The sequence below is a fragment of the Ambystoma mexicanum genome, chromosome 1p (assembly GCF_040938575.1).
Source record: "Ambystoma mexicanum isolate Mex_15411 chromosome 1p, UKY_AmexF1_1, whole genome shotgun sequence".
NCBI lineage: Eukaryota > Metazoa > Chordata > Amphibia > Caudata > Ambystomatidae > Ambystoma > Ambystoma mexicanum.
Genome location: NC_090921.1, coordinates 1334527061 through 1334535185, shown reverse-complemented (window position 1 = coordinate 1334535185; position 8125 = coordinate 1334527061). Strand labels below are relative to the sequence as shown.

The 8125-nt window shown below is 43.1% G+C and overlaps 1 long non-coding RNA gene across 1 annotated transcript; it reads right to left on the bottom strand.

Annotated features, from left to right (window-relative positions):
- Positions 1 to 507: 507 nt before the first annotated feature.
- LOC138576361 (uncharacterized) lies at positions 508 to 2048 on the bottom strand. Its single transcript, XR_011303966.1, has 4 exons — positions 1928 to 2048; positions 1453 to 1550; positions 1278 to 1366; positions 508 to 947 (listed from the first exon to the last, which is right to left on the bottom strand). It is a non-coding gene; the product is annotated as an uncharacterized lncRNA (long non-coding RNA).
- Between the last annotated feature and the right edge of the window lie 6077 nt (positions 2049 to 8125).

The following is an 8125-nucleotide window of genomic DNA, read 5'->3' as shown; positions in this document are numbered from 1 at the left end:
ATGCTCCTCCTAGCCGGAACTAAAAACAGCTGTTATTGAGACAGGCAACACAAAAGTTTCCAATCGAATTGAGTTATGGTTTCGGCCTCAAGTTGATTGCAGGAGCATTTCTTAAGCTGAAAGACATTATATTTGTGTGTAGAATGGAGTTGTTTCTCTGACAAACAGGGTTAAGGCAATTTGCCAGTACACGTAGGTCAAATCAAAGGTAGTCATGTACAGAGCTACATCCATTTACATCCACAAGCTTTTGTGCACGAGTTGTAGAATGTGCACGCATATGTCTTCCTGAAAGCATTGAAGCCCCTAGACCATGCAAAACCTCAAATATGTTGTACCAGATTTAAGAACCAGTGCAACAGGGATTGACAAAGGACTCTGGTAGGTCCAATATCCTCTAGGACCAACAGTCTGCCATTAATGCAATCCTAAACCTTATCTGATATCCTGTAGCTCATCAAACCAGAAAGATTGTGCAGAGAACATTCTTAACAAAAATATATCAAAATTTATTTTTGAATGATACAAAAAAAATTAGAAAAAGTGAGTAAATCACAGATTATTAGGCACTACACAATTTTTACAAAACACAGCAGAGCAGCAACATTATTTTGCCTAAAACGAGGGGGCTAGTAAAAATCCCACACACTTTCCATTAATAGTGCAGCATTCAAACACATCTCAACAAACAGTGACAATCATACAAATTGTTAAAAACCAACAAACACTTTACAACTGTAAACATATGAGGAGCCCAATTCATGATTTCTCCCCAAAAGAACATTCATTATTTTATAGTTTATACAAGAAACAATAGCAATTATTAAACACAAATCTATTGTAAAGGGTGGATCACAACAAAAGTACAGATTGCATCCCTTTGAGTTTTTCTCAACCGGTTTCGACGTGAAATGTTAATTTGCACGTCTTCATCAGGAGGAAAGATGCTAGAAGGAAACAAAAATATAACTATGTAATTTAACAATTAAACCCAAATCAACAATGGGCTGCGTATATACTGCAATTAATGAAACTAGGAAAAAAAAAATTCTTCTTTTAAAAAAAAGAAAAATAATTAAAAATATGTCAGATGTATCAAAGGCAGTTAAATATAGTGACATCAAAACACATCGGAGTTGAGACCCAGAGCTGGGGGCGAGTGAGACCTGGAATGAAACCATGCTGCGTGCTCGTGGCCAAGCCGCCAATGGTGAGTATGAGCGTAGCACTTTTAAGGAGACACGTGAGCAATAAGAAGGTATACTAACAGGACTAACCTGTAATGCAGCAACTGCTTTGCTTAAACAGATGGGCGGGGGCAAATGGCCCATGGTCCTGTGGCTTGTACCTCCGATGGTCCCATGATCTATATAAACCAAAGAATGAAATTAGCGAGCAAGCCCTCATGTGCCCACCGTTAAATTAATAGATGGAACGGAAGCAAAAGCTCACCTTGAGAGAACTCGACTTGCTCTAAGGGAATCAAGAGGCAGCTATTACTTGATGGGAACTGGAGAGGCGCAGCCTACTAAAATGTTCGGGTAGATGAACTAGAAATATGACAAAAATCCAGAGGTGACAGTTAGCAAAAAATGCTTATGGATACAACTCATGCACATGAAGATGTGCAAAAAATAATGAATGCCGCTTACAGTGTAACCTGATAATGAGAATAGTCCAACAAACATCAATATTGCCGCTGTTAGTCCATGACAAAAGTTAAACACACACAGCTCGAGATAACCAAAAGACCGAGGCTGCATGCAATGCCTAGGTTCAGATTTCAACTTGCTGCTCTGCAGCTTATAGTGGCGTTATGATGAGATGCCTTTACTAAATAATTGCAGGGAAAGTGTGAGGTTGTAAACAACCTATGAAACAGGCTCCTCCCAAATTAATAAGAGTCCACAAGAATAGTCCCCCTCACCTCATCAGCCTACGGACTTCAGAAGACACAGGAGAAAGAGATAAATCTGCCCCACTTCGGGAAAAGACACTCGTGAAAAGCCACGCATGCGCGAAGTTGCAGAACATGCGACTCGGGCTCCGGCACTATGACGTGCTTTAATGCGTTTAAAAATAGCCCAAAAAACACACAACCGTCAATGACAATGTCAGCCCTTTCACATGACTGCAAAGCAGTTCAACAGTGAAAAGGAAACAAATGTAACGTTCACGTGACCGCAAGGCACTTTGGAAATAAAAAGAAAAGGAAAAGAAAAAAGTGGCAAGACCAATTAAGGCCAAAAGGGCACGTACTGTCATTTATGTATTTGACGCCCACGTGATCGCAAAAGTGGGACGGGAATGAAAACATTTCCTTTAAGGCGCTCACAGGACCGCAAGGCACTTTTGGAAATAAGGCAAAAGAAAATGGCATGTCCAAATGGCCACATTAATTACCAAAACAGCGACATATGTTTAGAGTCATGTATTTAGAACCACAAGTAGTCGAGGGGGCACATGACTACCACAATTGTGCAAGTGAGGCCCAGCCAGGCCAAGCCATGCCATGCCAAAGTGCAAATGGCATACGACAAGCTAGGCACATTAATAATCTGGTGAATGTACTGAATAGGGTTGCAAGGACACTACATCAGTATAAAAGCCAATGCACTAAGACTGGATGGCTGCCAATTGTATTCAAAGATGTATACAAGTAGTTAGTTTTCAAGGGACCAGTTCAAATTGAAGTCCCATGATTCCAAAGTGTTCAAACCTTTATGGAGTGTTTTTTGATAAAAGATACACATTTGTTCCTTGTAGGACAATTTATTGGCAGTTTGGACCGGTCCGTTGCCAAAAAATGTTTCAATGCAAAACCATGTGAGTGATTCTGCATCATGCCCCATTTCCACAAAATGAGTGACTAAAGGAGCCGAAAGGTTGCGCGTTCTGATTTTAGAGCGGTGTTCGTTGATATGCAAATGTAATTCTCTTGAGGTTTTTCCTACATAATACAATTGGCACGGGCATTGGATGGTGTACACCACATTCTTACTTGTACAGGTAGTAAATGTGCGTACTTCCCAAGTCTTACCGTCATTAGACAAATTCATAGTTTTTTTAGAGAATTTGCAAGCTGCACACGAGGTGCATGGTTAATAGCCTTTAACTTGATTGAGATAAGTATTTCTAACCTGGCTGGCATCTACTGGCGTGTGTGAGTTTCTGCCCCAAATGGTTGCTTTTTTTAAAAGCAAATAATGGTTTCTGCAACTTACGGTCTGTAGAGTTGAGAATCCTCCAATTCTTGAGATAATACCTTTAATAGCCTCACTATGTTGACAAAAGGTGGATTAGCAGACAAGTTGTTCTTTCTCTGTGCTTTTTGGTTTAGCAATAAGTAAGGCATCTCGATTAATATATCGAGCCCTTTTTCTAGAATGTTTAATCAGTTTGCGAGGATAACCTCGATTTAAAAGCCTAGCCTGTAGCACATCTGCATGTGCATTGAAATGCGTAATACTGGAGCAGTTACGGCGTAGCCGTAAAAACATTCCATATGGGAGATTCCGCAACAGGCTTTTGGGATGTTGGCTTTCGAACTGCAAAGTAGTGTTCCTTTCCGTCGGTTTTCTGTACAGCTCAGCCTGCAGAAAACCGTCTTCATTATAGATGGATAGATCAAGAAAAGCGATTCGAAAGGTTGAATTTCCAAAGGTAAACTTGATATTAGCATCGACTTGATTAAGCCAACCTATGAAACGTGCCAAGGTGAGTCCCCTTCCCAAAGTAAGAAAATATCATCAATATAATGCCGAAATAACTCGATGTTATTGATGAAAGTATTGGCATCATTGAGCACACATTTTTCTTCAAATAGGGACATGAAGAGAATAGCCAGATTCGGAGCAAAGGCACAGCCCGTTGCCGTATCTTTAGTTTGTAGAAAGAAAGTGTCTTTAGATTTTAAAAAAACTATTGGACAAAACCAAATTGGAACATGTTGTCAAAAATTCAGTTGGACTGTATGTGGTAATGGGCATCTGTTTAACATAACCCGTAAGCTGGAAATCGCCTGATCTTGAGGGGTATTGGTATATAAGGCCTTTATATCCAAGGATACCAAAATGTGTGTGTGTCACATCAAAAGGGAGTCCTTCTACTAGGTTAATCACATTCCTGGAGTCTAACAGGAATGTAGGGGTAGCCATAGCCAAAGGTTTAATAAACACATCTATGTATTTAGACAGGGGCTCCAATGTAGCTCAAGCCTTTCACATCATTCTGTCTCAATTGTTTGAACCATGATCTCACTATAGACCAGGTCCTGGAGTCAGGGAGAACTGGAAGACAAACAGACTGAGCAATGCTCTACTGTCCCTCTTTTGCTTTGAGGCAATAGCGCCAATTGTTTGATTCCATCCATTGGATGATCCTTAGCAGACCTCAACTGTATTTCACGACATTGTAGGGTTCAGGTCACTTGTCCTACAAACCCCTTGACAGTTTGAAGCTGAATCATAAGGGCCGCCTGGCCCTCTTGGTATAGTCTGAGTGGCCTTGTGGTTATTCCATTATTTGACCAGAGCGGGCCTTACTTATACATTATATTTTACCTGAAACATGAGTTTAGAAATCCTTTTACAAAGGCCCAATATGTCATAAGGTGAGAAGGCCCAGCACAGGGTGAATAAATAGGATGTCAAAGCTACTAAGATGCACTCATTCCTGTGGCACATCTCAGTAGACAAAATGCAAGCTTGATTTTCCAGTGAAGGGATGTATGCAGGGTATGGGTGAGGTGAGAGGAAGCAGTTTTACTGAAGTTACCAAAGGACATGGTGGCAAGGCAGCCATACATACATCAGTAGGTGCTGTGCATCCTACATTTCTGTTATGGAATATATTGCAGGTCTCAAAAACAAGCTACTTGACAATAACTAGTAGGAGTTCATTAAGAACTGCCAGATCTGTATTTTCCAGGACACGTGGCTGACTAACCCAATCCATCTCCAGGGCTTCTCGTTTTACTTCATACCCCCACTAAAGATAGTTTGAAAGGCCAGACTTCTGGGGACTCACCATTTATGTCTAAGTCAACGTACAGTGGGAAATCACACAATCCTGTAAGCCAAGCTCAAATATTCTTCTTTTGTTTGTGAAAAAAATCCAGGGAAGACAAAAACCTTTACTTAGTCAATATTTATAATTAAAAAACAGGAAGGAGTCTCTGGATTTAATGTTGACAACACTTTGGGAAAATGAATACGTTGTAGATCGAGTGCATAGCGAGTGATTGTGGGCGGAGACTTTAACTTCAGACTAGGCACAGTCCAAGACCCATTTGTGGACAATGTGGAGGAAGCTGTTTTAGTTATTGTTACGCTCACCTGACTCCCACAGAGGCGCTGACCAGGACTGGAATGAAGTTGCTTCTTCCGGTGAGGCGCTGGACTCAGAGTATGGCAGGGCCGGTTCTTCTGTATGTGAAAAGGGAGGGGCGTTAATGATCTGCGGGGCAATGTGCAGCTTCCCACTCCCTTCACCTCCTGAACGAACCCCCTTTCTGTAATTCCCCTAGAATCTCACCTTTGGTTTTGTGATGGCGAGCTCTCCTTCCTGCTTCTGGTGCAGGGGCGCGTTGAAACCCAGTTAATTCACTGGATTCACTCTCATACATCCATGTTGGTTCTGCTAATGTCCGAAAATAAAAAGTCTCTATTGTCTTTCTTTCAGGTACAGAACGTGGATCCCGAGAAGAGCGATGAAAACGATGAATAATGCTCAGGTTAGTGTTCAAAGAATGTTTTTCTCTGAGTGCAATTTTAAATGCTAATGCAGATGTCGTTTTCCCCATAGGGGCCGGGGTCAGAATGCTGAACGAGCATAGACCCGAAACGAGAGGTAAGTTCCGGTAAGTCTTTAATGAGAGTCTTTATTATGTCTTTTCATTCTCTCATTAATTCCGCTGTCTTTCTTTTCCCCTTAGGGGCCGGGGTCTGCAGGTGCCTGTATGCGGGAGAGACCCGAAATGAAGTATGACACAAACAGGTAAGTCTAAATGGAAGCTCTGGCTTTCCTTATGCTCTTCTCACTCTCACCTTTGTTTTTCTGTCTTTTTCCCCAGGTGCCGGGTTGATGCAGCGAATCCGGACGAGCGCCGCTGGCAATGGAGGCTGGCAGCAAGGTGAGTGAAATGCGGCGCGGCAGCGACGGGTGAGTTGACCTTTTAAAATGAAAGTCTTTCCTTTTCAGGATCGCCGACGGGACGACTCTTGGACGAGGTTGAAACAGGTAAGGGCTCTTCTTTTGTCCAATTCTTTCTCCTTCTCCACATGCAGGTGTTTCTGGATGCAGGCGGGCGTGGCAGAAGTCAAGAAGCAGGAGCAGGCACGGTGAGCGTCCAGCTGCTAGATGCAGAACAACGCGAAGCGTGAGTTACTGATCGGGCGTGGTTTAAATAGCCTTTCAAGAAGTCCCAGGTATGTATCCTTCCACTCAGGTATGTATTCTTCCTCAGGCCACACCCGTGTGGTTAAGTAGTTCTAGAGACAAAATAGTCCCATCCAGGCCTCAAGGGGGCCTGGATGTTGCAGCAAGGTCTGCATCAGGTAAGTGTACACCCAAGCACTTAAACACAAGTCCTCGATTATGAGCCTGGCGCCTAAGGCACCAGGACTGGGGTCCAATATGAGCCTGGCGCCTAAGGCGCCAGGATTCAGTCCAAAGGGCCCCGACTTGGGCCCGCTGAGACCTTCCTGGGGGAAATGATGCCTGCCTCTGGGGTTGCTGGGCCCGGCCTGGTTCCTTAGAGGTAGGCATCATGACAGTACCCCCCCTCAAGGCCCCTCCCAAGGTTGTTTCCTCCGGGGGTTTTGGTTTATTCGAGAATCTTCGGTGGAACCTTTGTATTAATTGTGGTGCGTGAACATAGTTACTGGGTTCCCAAGATCTTTCCTGAGGTCCATATCCTTTCCAATCAACAAGATAGAAAAGTTTTGACTCAACTATCTTGGAATCTAAAATGTCTTTCACTTCGAATTCTAATTCCCCATCAATTTGGACAGGCTCTGGAGGCTCAGACAGTCTGGTTCCAGGTTGTACTGGTTTTAGAAGTGATGTGTGAAAAACGGGATGAATCCGCATGTTGGATGGTAAATCGAGTTTAAAGGCCACTGGGTTGATTATAGCTTTGATGGTGTAAGGTCCAATGAATCTGGGGTTGAAAGTTCGAGGTCCTTTGAGAGGTAAATGTCTAGTTGCTAGACACACCTGGTCTCCTATTTGGTAAGGAGGTGTTTTACTACGATGTAAGTCTGCATTTTCTTTGTATTTCTTCTTGGCTTGCTGTAAATGAGAAGTAGCCTCTTTGAAGGCTCGGGTAATTGTGGTATGCAGATGATTTACTGCTGGCATTTCCAGGGTAGGAGGAGGGTCCAGGTCTGAGGTTCGAGGGTGATGTCCATACAATGTGTAAAAAGGGGTTTGTCCGGTTCCAGAATGCACAGAGTTATTGTAGGCATATTCTGCGATCCAAAGAATGTCTTTCCAGTTGAACTCAGATTGGTGTAACATACACCGAAGATACTGTTCGAGAGTCTGATTTGTTCTCTCGGTTTGTCGGTCAGTCTGGGGGTGGTGGCTGGTAGATAACCGCACATCGATTTGTGCCAGTTGGCAACATTTCCTCCAAAAATGGGAAATAAATTGGCTTCCTCGATCCGAGACTAGTATGGAAGGGAAACCATGTATGCGAACTATATTCTCCAGAAGTTCCTTGGCCAAGATAGAAGCTGAAGGCAATCCTTCTAAGGGGATGAAGTGGGCCATTTTGGAGAACAGATCCACGATTACTAGGATAGTGTTGTAACCACAACAAGGAGGCAGATCCGTAATGAAGTCCATTGACAAGGTGTGCCAAGGTGCTGGTGGAATATCCAGGGGTTGAAGTAGGCCGGCTGGTCTTTGCTTTTGACCCTTGTTTTGGGCGCAAATTCCGCAAGACATCACAAAAGACTTTATGTCCTTTCTCCAAGAAGGCCACCAGAAATGGCGTTTGATTTTTTCTTCCGTTTTAGCGATACCAGGATGTCCTTCCATTAATGATTCATGATAATGGGCAATAACCTGTTCTTGCAATTCTTTACTTGGCAGAAATAACCGTTCCTGGAAGTATGGT